The sequence below is a fragment of the Drosophila tropicalis genome, unplaced genomic scaffold (assembly GCF_018151085.1).
Source record: "Drosophila tropicalis isolate 14030-0801.00 unplaced genomic scaffold, ASM1815108v1 contig_393, whole genome shotgun sequence".
Taxonomy (NCBI): Eukaryota; Metazoa; Arthropoda; class Insecta; order Diptera; family Drosophilidae; genus Drosophila; species Drosophila tropicalis.
This window is the reverse complement of record NW_027172855.1, coordinates 4,751,556-4,766,063: the sequence shown is the minus strand read 5'-3', so window position 1 is coordinate 4,766,063 and position 14,508 is coordinate 4,751,556.

Sequence of the window (14,508 nt, the reverse complement as noted above, 5' to 3'; positions counted from 1 at the left end):
ACTCTCGTTGGATTTTTGGTTTTCCTTCTGGTTTTGTTTTTTTTTTTGTCTTTTTGCGGTTGCGATTTCTGATTTCCGTTATTTTGCAGCGACAAACTAACGAACGTCTGCCCGCACGCTACGAACAGCGACTGAGACTAAAGACCCGCAGCCGGAATGCCGCGACGGACCGCGCTGCCACCCTCCCTCAATGGGTGAGAGCGAGAACCCACAACGCATTTATCAATTCCAATGGAAATGAAACACACCACCACCACCTTGGTCAGGCATATCCCGCTATAGCTCTCTTTCTCTGTCTCTCTCTCTCTCTCACACACACACTCTCATACTTGTAGTCGGTTTGTTTTCTCTCTTTCTTGCTTATCATTTAGCACCCTCATTCTCTCTCACTTTGACAGTCAGCCTGTTGATTTTTTCAGACCACGCCCACACTTCCAGCCTGTCACGGTTAATCTGGCCCATGGTTGCCTCTTGTTGTTGGTATTTTTAGTGCGCATACCGCTTTGATTCGTTCAAATCAATGCGTCCAAGACGAGGAGTGGGTGCTGGTGGTGGTAATGGTGAATGTGTGCGTGTGTGGGTGTCCATGTGCGTGTGCTGGGCGCGTGTTTGGTGTTGGCCTTTGGTTTGGTTTGCTTTGGCTTCCATTCCATCCAATCTCGTTCTGGGTCGCCATCGTGTGTTGGCCTACGTAATCGCCGTTGTCTTTCCCCCTTTTTAATTTTGAAGTGGTTTTTTGGTTTTCTTTCTTTGGTTAGCACCTTCAACTTCTTAGTCTTTCGCCGCCTTATTACACTTGACTGTACATAGTATACATACATCCCCCCAAAGAACCCCCCACGGCCATCTATTGGCTGGCTTTTGACTTTGACTTGGCATTTGCAATTGCCATTTGGCAGAACTTTTAATGGCTTTTATGGCAATATTTTGCTTTGTCAAGAGCTAAATTGCCGGTAAACCCTGGATGGATAAGGCTTATGCAATTGAATGGGGTTTCTGCTAATCTCTGATCGCTCTAGGTGGTAAATTGATTTTCATAGGTAAGGATTTAGCCATTTAATTGATCAGTTAACAAATTTTATGAATGGCCTTTATGATCATACGAAAACTTTTGAATGTCATCTATTCAAGATTGACTTCAAAATGGTAATTACAAATCAAGCATTACTTGGCCATATGTGTTTATATTTATCGAACATTTCCATTCTCTTCACAATCAATTAATGATTTTTCTTTTTTTTCAGCTTTATCTCCGGAAATGATTGGTAAAACAAGTAAAACTTAAAAATAATCAAAGTTACTAATCGTTTTCATATCAATTATAGTGTTTGTATTAAGTCCTAACTACCTACATATATACGCTTAACTTTTTAGGTTTTACCATTATTTGCAAGTTTGTATAAATTTTAAATTATCACAAGGAAAAATCTATGAAATTGAACTACTTCGAGTGTATTATGTTTAAAATTTCATTCCAAGTTTTAGTTATGATCTCGAGTATTGGTAATTAATAATATTTAATATGTTTTAATTGAAACTCAAATGCATATATTTAGCTTAATATAAAATTTGTAAATCTTTTCTTTTTGCTGCAATTTGAGGGCAAAATGTCTTAAATCTACTTATTTAGATAAGCTTTGGTAAATAACACTTTGACTAAATCTAAGAAGACATATGCGACAGGAACTACATGTTCGATCGTCTCCGTGTTAACCATTTTATACTACATGAATTCTATTAGTAAGTTCTAAATACCAAAGTTTCTCTTTGAATGTATGAACAGATTTGTATAGATGTCTGGTTATTTTCAGTATATTTTGAACCACCCTTAAAATATATTTACTTTTAGCGATTACTTCTCATTAAAAAACAAATTTTGTGGTTTAGCATTTCACTTTTAAATGCTTTTATTTTCAATATAACTAAGCTTTTCATCCATATCAGAAATACTGGATGGTATTCGAAGAAACTGAAAAGGCATTAACGAAGGTCCAAAAAGTTAACAAACAAAATAAGAATAAAGTTTTGTAATTAGCATTTTTATATAGGTACTCTTATAGAAGTATTCACTAAATTATTTTACAAAATATTTGGGCCCGACTGTTAGTTATTTAAGGCAAAGCCCTTTACACTAATTCGGATGGCTCCCAAGGGTATGCACATAAAAAATATGGAATCTGCAGTTGCAAGCTTTGCCGTTCTTTTTTAGCTTCTTGTAGTTCGAATTCCCAACTACTTAGAGCGTTGAAGATATGGTATGGCCATTACAACTGTGGACTATTAAGCGAAGTCTGCTGATGATAGAACTTGGTGGTTCTTGAAATAGCTATACAGACAACCTGCTAACCTTTTGTACTGCCTATGATTTAAATCTTATAAATTATTCAGATTTATTGACCTAAAGGTCGAAGTCTAGACAAATAAAATATTTTATTCAAAAAAACTTACTTGAATCCAGTTTAAGTGCAATAAACGTTTTTGTAATTGTTCACAGGAAGTATATTTATTTGTATCTTCAAAATTTTTAAATACGTTTTAAATGTTTACGGTATTGAGATGATAGAGAAGTTTTTTACATTCGAAAACACTGGAAATTTATGTAAATTTATTCTCAAGCACAACTTAGCTAAGAAACACTTTTAAAACCAAAACGAACTAAAAACTATTTATACATAATTCCGTTAGTTAATATATTTTACATGTTACTTAATAAAGATGAGCATATCATGAATGTAGAGTCTAAGTTTTAAGGAGTCGAAGGATAATCTTTTACACATCTTTTCTCAGATGTGAAGAAGATTTACTTTGAAATGTGTAAGTTACTACATTAACACAATAAAAGTTACTAATGAGTTTCGTTATACATATATCACTCATACCTATGGATACCTATGTATCCCTCTCAATTATTAAACCTTCTACATGATGAGTCTTCTTCATGCCATAACTAAACTTCTGTAACTTTTTTTTATGCATTCGGAAAACCTTCAAAATCTCAAAAACCTTATACATACATTTATCTGTAAGTAGGGAGGGGCGTTACTTAAGTGTCTTTGTCTCTAAAAATGGTGTCAACGGCAATTCCCTTGCCGCATGTACTCCATGTCCAGTCACTTCTCCGATTGTTGGCAGTTCCCCTTAATAACTGCACGTCCGTCTCACGAATGTCAACCAGATTTGGTGTTGTCTAATTGAGTCTTCAGCAGAGTTGACTTCACTTGTTCACAATCCCTTCCTCACCCCATACAGAGACACACACACTCCCCGGCCCCATACTAAATTTAGTGTGTAATTTCTTTAAATCGTTGTCATATGGCTGTGCACATGGCGCTCTTTGGTGGGGACACAAATTATATGAAGCTGGGATCTGGGCCGATGCGACAAGAAAAATGCTAAAAAATCTGTGACGAAATCTTGCGGGATCGGAAGCGAGAGCTCCTCTATAAGACTTATTTATGGGCATGCTGAAATGGGGACATTAGCTCTCTGTGTTTGTAAATATTTGTCATAATTTTTCTTTTGTTTTTTACTTGTTGTTGTAGGGAGACAAACATATGCAACAGACTCCACCACCGAATACAGGGAGTTCTCCATATTTTTACAGGGGGAGCATTTGTATTCACAGTTTTTCTGTGTTCTTGTGCTTTTAATGTCGCAATTAAATGCATGAGTTCTTAAAAAATTAGATGGCTGTCAAAAATGTATAATTTATGGGTGACAAAAAGCTTTGCTCCACTAATGATATGAGCTTTAACAATAGTACGGAGGTCTAGAGGGAAAATAGTGCAGCATATTTTCTTGATGGTCATGTGAAAATCTGTGACTTGTGACTTGGGAAAATTTCTCATTATGAAATTTAGAACAAGAAGATTGGTTTTTGGGAGCAAATTAGACTTAACCAAATCGAAGTGTATTAAGTTTAAAAATCCAATACAGCAGACTTTAGTAAAAACTTAAGAGCTAAAACTGATTGCGAATCACAACCAAAAGAAAAAATCCCAATCTTACCTCCAGCCAGCAATACCCAAGCCATGATCAAATTTTAAACTGTTATAAATTTACTTAAATTATATTATATTATTATTGCACTAGGAGATGTTAGTTAATGAATCATACAATCAAATAGACTTACTTGTCCTATTCGCTGAAACAAACTACAAAATGTAGATTAAAAATTCCAAATCAGAATTCTGTGATTAATAATTAAGATATTAATGTTAAAGCATTCCAGAGCTGACCACTTGATCCGCTAGGTTGACATCGTGCTCCATTCTATGGAGTCTAAGAGTTTAAGCGATGCATCCAGTGCCACTGTTCTAATGTCCAGCAGCAAAGCGAGTTGGTATATATGTATATATAAAAGAGTACAATGTCTGATATGATTGAGCATGGAGCACTCATAAAATAAATGGACTACCTTTTCTGACCTATCCTCCATCTGTTCTATCCTTTGTGTAAAATCTGTTAAATCTTCAATTGGGCACTGTCCCGTGATAGCCGCAGGCAGCCTTGAGATGTCCTTCTTTAAATAGCTTTTTAGCTCCAAGATTGAGACTATAGAACGATGTGTTTTGCCTTTTTAATTACTATTCAACTTTGATGTCTCTTTTACATTAAGGTTCTATTATAGCACTCAAAGTGATTAAATAAAAAATATTGTAGTAGTTTCTCTTTAAGTATGTGTTTTGTAATTTTTCGAGGCAATTTTCTATCAAATTTAGACCAGTCTTCGGTTTGGTTTTTGAAAGTTCTGACTATTCTCTTTACTAAATTGAACTAACTCATAAAACAAAGTTTTTGAAATTCCAAAAACTAGCAGAGTTACTTCTTGAACATAGGAGAAAATGACAAAGGCTGATGATTGATGGCTGAATCGACATTTTTGTTAACTGAATGAGTGAAACCATATTCTTCAGCTCTTCAAGTACAAATGAATTCATAGAGTTATTGAGACCCATATAATTACCTGATCAAAGATTTTTAAAAAATCATTTCTTTACCAATTTCTTATTCTTAAAGTTTTATATTCTAGACATTTTTGTTAACTGAATGAGTTGAACCATATTCTTCAGCTCTTCAAGCATCAAATGAATTCAACCTTGGAATTCATAGAGTTATTGAGACCCATATAATTACTTGATCAAAGATTTTTAAAAAATCATTTCTTTACCAATTTCTTATTCTTAAAGTTTTCTATTCTATCGCAGATATCTCTCAAGCTTCGTTCAAGATATTCCAATTTACCTTCTTGTTCCGTATTTATTGACTTACTCAAAACATAGTTTTAGTAGAATTTATAATCAAGTGATCGACTGCAAACATCAGAACTATGAATTCGATTCAACTATGTGGTATAGTATATGACTTTAGCTCTCATGTAATAAAGACCTAAATGAAGTTTTACTATCGCTAATAAAATATATTTTTTGACATGAATTTTCAATCAGAATTTTAATAGCCTTTAATAATAACATGGCTATCAGTTATCAGCGCACACAATCGGTTATCAAAAGTAATTTTCGGTTTCGGATCGAAGTAAAATACATATGTACATACTTACAAAAACCAACCAAAACTATAAACGGCTACGATGTCAACGGCAAGGCAATGCTGAAGTCTTCACTCCTCCGCTGCATTACACCCTGGAAAGCTGGGACAAGCACCGGAGGTAGTACCCGATACCCGGCTCGATTACCTCTGTGTGGTGGCAATATTCGTGGCAAGCAACCAACCAACCAACCAACCGAAGCAATAAATAATTTATTTATAGCTCTTACTCCATTCTATGGTGTTTTGTTGTTGATTTAGTGCCTCTTTATAGATCGATAGATGGCCAGAGTAGTCAACGATTGAGTGAGTGAGAGAGTGAACGATGCAACGCATAAACGGGACGTTTAACTAAATGATGTGATATAGACCCTCTTATGGATATACATCCTCTGCATGCCCTCTGGATCGACTCTAGACTGACTCCAAATGAGACGACTGATGGGGGTGGTCGAGCCTCTGGTCTGGCTTATCTAATCAATGTATGTACTGAGGGTATATGATGGTTGGGTCACAGATCGATAGCTTCGCATTGCGCTCATATATTTAACCTAGAGGCGGCAGATTGAAATAAAAAAAATAACAATAAAAAAAACTCTTGCTTCGGTTTTATAACCACCACAAACCACACATATAGTCTGCGACTGGGTCTGGGTATCGGTGTAAATCCCCCCATCGAAAAGAAGAACAAATGTGACCACGGTCTGTAAATATTTATGACACGATTTACACAAACAGCAATTTGTATTGTAATTAATGACAATCCAGTGATCTACTTATACATAAGTTGGATAAAAACTAAACTTAAATCTTGTTTAAAACATATATTTTGAAGACAGACTCTAACTTATCCATATCAATTTCATTTGGATAGATCTTATATGAGAGATACAGGGTAAATATTGTGCAGCTTGGTTGATCGATGTTTGTAGAATTTATTGACGAGTAAATGCGACATTTACCTCTATCTGTGTAAATATTATTCCCAGTCTGGCGACAAAGTGTCTACTGAGTTCATTGCTGCCTTTTCCTTCTTCTTCTCCTCCTGCACCTTCGCCTCCTTTGCCCACCTCACTCACTCCCACTCCATATGTATACACACATGTGTATGGGCATGAACAGTGTAAAGATATCAATGTTTATTGATAAGTTGTTAATTAGTTTTATGACACCTGGACTTTATTTACCGGGACTACCTTTAATACAAGATAATACTCCAGATACCAACAAACCAAAAACCCATTGAAGTACTTCTTTAAGAAACAAAGTTATTTTAAAGTCGCGATTGGCTCTATTTATAATCGATTTTGATGCGCAGCTGGTTTACCATTATTGATAAGAACTTATAATGATTATATCAATGCTTCGGTGCTGAATCGCTTAAGAATCTTTGCCTTAGCCTTTGGCTAGACTTAAACATAATCTCTACCAAATGCCACTGGGTTAATAAAACATTTAGTTTTACATATTCAGTCTCAAAGCCACTATAGTGGCACACGCTGAAAAATGATAAAACCTTAATCTAAAAGTGGTTTCCCAGGGCAAAGTAATAACTGACAGGAAGGAGAGAGAAGTTTGCCCCTATAAAAAAACTTGGCTATTGCTGAATATTTTAAACAGTTTGGGTTAGATTAATGGCCAAAATTCTATATCAACCATTTCACATATTTTATTTTCTTACTTAAATTTGGGATCACCGGCGAAGTACTTCCACCTCTTCTATTTGCAATTTAGAGCTGTAGTGTAAAGCCCATCATCGGGCTATTATTTGTTATATATTACAACAGTTTCAATTCCTTAATATAAGGAACTTTTAACTGAAGTTGGGTACTTATATGTATTGGGGTTACTTATATATATTGAAGAAGTGACGATTCTTTTAAATCGTCTTCATATAAGATGAAGACTTATGATTGTGTTTATATATGATACACTCATAGAGTGAAATGGTATAACAAAGTCTTTGAAATGTATGTAAAATGCAGAAGTAAGCTTTTCCGACAACATAAGGTATATATATTTCTCGATCCGTATGAACACCTAGATCTCGAAGACTACATGAGCTAGAGTCTGCTACTACTTCATTTAGCTTATTTCTGAGATACAAAATCAAGACCCAGGAATCGACTTAACAAAATGTTTAAAAATCTGACCCTCTTTCCAAACAGATTCCAGGTACCCAAAGTTAAGAGAAAACCTCTACTTCTTGAAAATCAGCCTATCCAAAATCATACCGTTCAGAAAAGTAAACTATTACCATTTTTAGAATGATGTATATGGGTTCCTACCATAAAAACATTCCTTAATTGCACATTTTATTATGTAAATATTACGCTCTGCCTTTTTTATTTTAGTGAATTTGTGCCACCATTCAATCATTTTATCGAACAAATCAATTGCGAAATAAAAACGTTACATATTGACCTGATTCTGTGATTCTCGGTATGTGTTTATAATGGATTTTGTTTTGTTTATTCTAACCGGAATCCGCCGCCGCCACATTGCAACCATTCTGTGACAGAATGAGCAAATTTAACCAAAATAAAAAAGAAACAACAACAAAAAACGTGTAGGAGAAATAACAACATTGTCCAAAAGCTAATTACCAAACAAACGAAACTCGATTGATTTTCCCATTCGCGTCCAGATAAGCAACCATGGCGTCGATAAAGATTTGTTATCAGTGAAAACAGAGGCGCAATCGCAGACCAAGTCCCCCTGCCCACCCGGCCGATCCATAGCCCTCTTGATAGTAGCCACCATGCGCAGTGGTAAGTCTACTGTGATTGGGTTGCTCCACCAACGAGTGGGAGGAGCTGCCCACAATGCCAATGGTATTGGTGGGTTCAATGCGACTAAGTTTATGTCTTGGATACTAAAATGGGGGGGGGAAGTACCGGCTAGGTAGGGAGGGGCACCTCTCTATCTGGTGGGTCGTTATGTGTGTGTGTGTGTGTGTACCAGCCATATCCCTCTGAAAAAATAAAACAAAATACAAAAATATATATAAAGAATTATTCCAGTGGCAGTGCCATGTTGGGGGCGGAGCCAATATCAGGTTGGGGCATTGTTTTAAATCAAGGTAAAACAAATACAAATCGAACAAAAATATTAGTTTTTCTCCATGTCAAAGAAAAACAAGTTAAATATATACATAAAAGTGTATATATTTGAACAGTTTCTATATAGCATTGTGGATAAAAGGGTAAATATAAATGTAAAAATAAACGTTCTGGTGCTCTGTTTAAATAATTCAGAAGAGATTTTCATGTACACATGGAGCTCTATTTTTATATTCTACATAAAAAGGCAACGAAACGCGAATAAAATATTAGACATAATCGGAAATGTAAATATTTTAGTTCTTAAAATGAAATGCCCAAATGCCTCATCGACTTGTGGAAATTTACAGTGAAAAGTTGAAAACTTTACGATTCTGTGTGGTAGATTTTCAATAAAGGGACTTACAGTCACATCACAATGAGTTTATAATTAAAATTTAGCATTGAAAACAACATTATTTCAATATACCTTTTTGGTTTATTACCACAAGATAATCCTTATTTAATATGTATAATATTTACATACGTCAGATTATGGACTAGTATATTTTAAAAGGTACAGCTTAGAGCATTTAAAATGTATGTATTTGGTCTCCAAGCTTTAGTATTGAGATCTGCTTGTAGGGTTGTAACCCTTGAACTATCATAATAGTTCAAGAAACAAGAGGACAAATCCTTTCAGAATCTATTTTCTTTTCTAAAAAGTAGTAGAATGTACTTTTTCTTAAATCTTTCTCTTAGTTGTAGCTACTATTTTAGAAACGTATTCGGAGGATCAAAATCTTCATTATGACATTATGATTTCACTTTCTGGATTATGCAATTGTCCCAAACGACAATTATTTCATAAGATCCTAGTATGTGTGTTATCAAGTTGAAATTTGGTATATAGAACATAAACAAATGGTAAAGAAATCGAAAAAGGAAGGCTCTACAACCAGCCATATAAGAGCACACATTGCGTATACGTAATTATAGAGTTGCGTTGAAGCATTCACGTTACCTTCAAGTAAATGTTACGTATGTCTAAAGCAGGATAAGAATTCGATTGCTAAAATTTGTACACGGATTCTGACTAATTGTCAGTTACTGTCGCACATGGACTAAAGAAGTTAGTTATCCTTTTCGATTTCTTTATTGTAGCCTGCAAAGAGCTTTCTGTGTAGAAATCGTTTTCTGAAAAAGGCAGATTAATTTTTATCTACTCTTTTCGAAGATCATTGCATAATTTGACCATCTACAAGTGAGACCTTTACTTGATAAAGAATTCACTCTTGTAATGGAGTTAATTAGATTAAGAAATGTCATCATAAATAATAACAAAACTCCCATTTGATTATTCTTTTCTAAATTTAGACTGAAACATTCCTAGCAATTGCAGCCAAGAACCAAGAACAATCGAGATAATTAAGAAAGTGTCGTGGTGAAAAGTGTCAGTGCGGTTAACTTGAAAAGCATTTTCAGCTCACACGCCTACATATAGAAGGGAATTGGAATACAGAACCACAACAAGGGCCTCGAAAGGAGATACTCTCGAATATAAATAGTATTTGAAGCTCAAGCTGTGAGCTGCTCATTGTGCAATTAAGCAACAAAAAACTAGAAACAAAAAACACTGACAACCCGCAGACAAACCTCATGTGGATGATGATGATGATGTCATATGGCCATTGACTATTTGCAACCACTGTTAGATGATCAAATGATTCAGAATTGGTTGTTGTTGTCGCTTGTGTTTTTTAGCACCCAAAGTCGAATCCATTCCATGTACTACTACTCATCATTAATTTATCCCCCCACACACATGTGTGTATGTGTGGTGTGTGTGTATGATGTTTTAACCAATACAAAGACACTTGGCTTCCAAAGTCAGACACACATATCTGCATCTCTTTGTAATGTATCTCATGGATAATTGTCGACTGGCTGGCTGAGTATCAGTCTCATCATTGTATCTGTATCTGTATCTGTTGCTCGCCTCCGGAATCTAGACAGTGTGGCCAATTTAGTCTGCTTTGGCAAATCAATTAAATTCAATTAATCCCCCAACACTGTTAATGGAACGTAATGAAAAGGGTGACATGACGATACTATGTGAGCAAATGTTGTAGAAATATGGCAAACGAGCAACGAGCCAACGGATACGGATAGCCGCCCCCCAAATGCTTGACCGGATTGGACTGGCTTGGGAAATGTCAAAGAGAGTGAGGCAGAGACAGAAAAAGAAGCCCCCATCGCATGTCTGTAAACGATTTAAGGTTTACACTGCTAACAAAAGATTGCCAAAGAAAAGCCAACTAAACGAGATATAAGCAAATTTTAAACTCATCTTCTCTGTTGGCATTTATTGAAAAAGTATTTGATTCTTTTTTAACACCATTTTTCCCCAGTGTATTTCGCCTTTTTACTGAAGCAAATATCTTCCCACAAAGTTTAATTGCGAAAAAAAAATATCTCACTCCTTTTGCGAATTTTGATTCACCATCAAAGCAAACTGACCAGTGTCTGGCATAAAAACTGTTTCTCACGCTACAGAGTTTGACATTTTCGAACTTTTGCATGATTTCGAAAACTTAATTGTTTTTAACTGGTTTTCTTGTCTATACAGAGAGAGAAAGGCGCAGCATAAGTATTGCCGTCAATAAGGGCATCAAAAGTAATTGCAATTCATGGAAATGGAGTCATAAGTTGGCGGAAAAAAAGGAAAAACAAAATATATAATTAATTACAAATATTAAGAGCATTGGTAACCTCTATTAACTGAAGAGCATTACTAACCTCGTTATTAACCACAATGTGTGATTAACTTGATGACCTTATATTCGAACAGCCCATGGGGCGTGTGTCCACTTCCACTTTAATTATGCCACACAAAATGGGCTCTAATGGTTGCTTTATGCATTTTGTGGCCCAGAAACTAATCTGTGAACTTAACACTCCACCAAAGGGCTAGGTGTCCTCTCTCTCTCTATGTGTGTGTGTGTGTTTGTGTGTTGACCAACTGGCATTCCCCAATGGTTAACACAAGTGATGGACGACTGATGACATAATATGCAAATGGAAATACAAGAAACTCGGAACCGACTTTGTCTCCGACTCTTAACTCTACTCTATGTGACCTGTGAATAGTTTTTAGCTTGATTTCTTTGGGGAATTTCAAGCTCACACTATATCTGAGAGTGTGTGTGTGTGGGGAGTGGAAGGAGTGTGGTTATTTCAATGTCCTGCAGCTCGTTTGTCCTGTGCTTAGTAATTTACTTAATTACTTTAGCGATGTTCCTGTGTAAAGTTCTAGTCCTAGGTGCGGACATTTCTTTTTACCTTTTTCGCCCATTCGTTTCTTTTTTTTTTTTTGGTTTTGCGTAATTTCTCTACCAGCTAAACGAGGCGTCATTTTTTTTTTTTTTGTGTAGGTGTAATTAAAATAATTACCCCTTCCGATTAACCCAGTTTCAAATTTGAGCTCAATTTGTTGCATTTGCTTCCATTAGCTGGCATTGTCTTCCCTCGTCGCGTTATTATTATTTTGTCACATGTGAAGCGAGGCGTAAGCAAAGCGATTTCACAGAAGGGTGAACGGAAACAGGATAAGGGCAAGGACAAAGCAAACTTCTGTTTTCCATATGACGCCTTGCGGCGCTGATTGTTCCTTTTGTTACATTTGGCAAAATGGAAATCGAGACTTACCCTTTGATCCTAGAGTCCCCTCTCCCCTTTCGCTTTCTCGTTTCTTACCTAATGCCTCCAACCCCGTTTCGGTTGTGCAGAGATCGAATTCAAACATTATCTCATAATTATAGGGCTACCGTATGTTGGCCTGGCTTTTGTGGCACGTGTGTGCCTTCTGTTCTCCTTCTGTTGATACAATATTTATGCAACAATTTAACCGCAAAATTTATTCATGATTTGCAAAAGAAAATCGTTTAAGCGTTTCAACCCTTTAATGTGTGTGTGTGTAGTGTGTGTTGTGGGTAATTTTCAGATTATCAGATTTTTGTTTGGAATTCTATCAGTTTGTTTGAGAGTTAAGCCGGAAGAGGAAGTTTTACATTGAAATTGAAGTCCTCCAATTACGCAATTGGCAAGGACTGAGTTCGAAGGTATAGGATATTTTCAATTAGTTATTGAGTTATCGTGGCTAGGTTAGCTAATGCTCTCTTATATACAGTAGTATTTGTAGTAGTATTACAATTCAAATGATCGGTCTAGGCCAAATGGATTCCCTTTTTGAATCTTTTCTTGATGTCATCTACGTGGATGATGTCATTATGTGAAATAAGTTCCAAAACTAATCGGCTCTTGTTACTTAATCAAATAGGACTTCCTATGTTAATTTAATCAAGACACATTTTAAGTATCTTAAAATAGTTTTTACATTTCCAAATATGTTTTGTTTTGCTTTATTTCAAGTTTTAAAATAAAGAAATACATATGTAGTTCAGTTTGTGGAAAATTTATTATCTTTCAAGAAGCTATACATTTTAGTACTTAATGTGTAAAAACTATAAATCGATAACATGTATATAATAGAAAACATAATTGAGTAATATGTATTATAATGGTCGATGGAGTATCATACAGCTAGGATTTCTCTAAATATATATTCTTCTGTGCCTGTGGCAGTTACAAAAGGAAATGATAAGGATAGCCTGCTCGTTATCTTGTTCTAAGGACTATAAATATTAGTTTATATGTCTCAAACTTGACAGTGTTGACATAAAGAACTTGTTAGGTGTATCCTCTTTGAAATCAATTCAAATTTTCTAAATTTCAAAGTTTTGACGCTCTTAAAAAGTACCGCCCGGGTTGGTCATACAGTACATACAAAAGTGATAACAGAAATTGTTTATAAAGTTCAAAAAACTACATTTGAAAACCAGTTGACAATAATCTAGCACTATTAACTCAAGAGCCAGAAGGCCGTTTAGAAGCTTGTCAGATTCGGCTAACTTGACCGTTCAAAGTAAGTCTTAAAAATGATTAAAAGTACAAAAGGACCTCGTCTGTTTTTACCAACTAGGGAACAAGTAATATATTGAAGTGCTTCTTAAATTGTCCAGTTTTATATTATTTGTCAAAAAGGATATGGATTTTCTATGACTTAAATGATCTGAGCCACAGTTTATATAAAAAGTAAATAAAAAATGCACGCAAAAAGTCCTCCTCATTTCGTATAAGATCGCTTATCATTAACTACTTTTTAATTGATTTTCTCAGTGTATAATATAAACTCCCCTATCTGAAATGTAATTGTATTTTCCATTTCCTTTCGAGTACTAATAAAATGTTACTTTTCTGTATTGTTTTGCTTGCCAAACGATTTGTTAAAAGATTTCATTTATGGATTTATGTCCACATGCCACTTAACAGGTACCACTGGCAATTTGCCGATAAAAAACAAAACCTACATATTTCACTTGAGGTCCGATAAAAAGCAAAACCAATTGAAGGTAGTTGGAACATTTCAGGTACATTGCGTAAACACTGAATGTTGGAAGTCAGGTGATATAGCTGCAGACCATATTCGTTTGGTTATGGACTCTGTACATAATCAAATCGAAATAAATAACTGTTTCGATTCTAATCGTTCTGTTATCACTATAGCTTAATCGCCTATCGTAAGCTTCCTAACACTTTCGTATGGTTTTTGTTGTTGTTTTTGGGTTTTTTTTATCGTCAATATCTGAATGAAGCAACTAACTCACTCATTTGATGGCGGAACACCAGGGCCAAAGTTCATCAGTCGTCGGAAAGCACACAAAAGACCTTAGTGCTTCCTAATTGCGCACTAAATTGAAAATATGGAAGGCGAAACGGACTGAAGATCGTAAAGAGGCACATGAATGGTGCCGCCAATCAAAAATGGGCGCACATCAAAACTTACTCACTAAATTGCCGA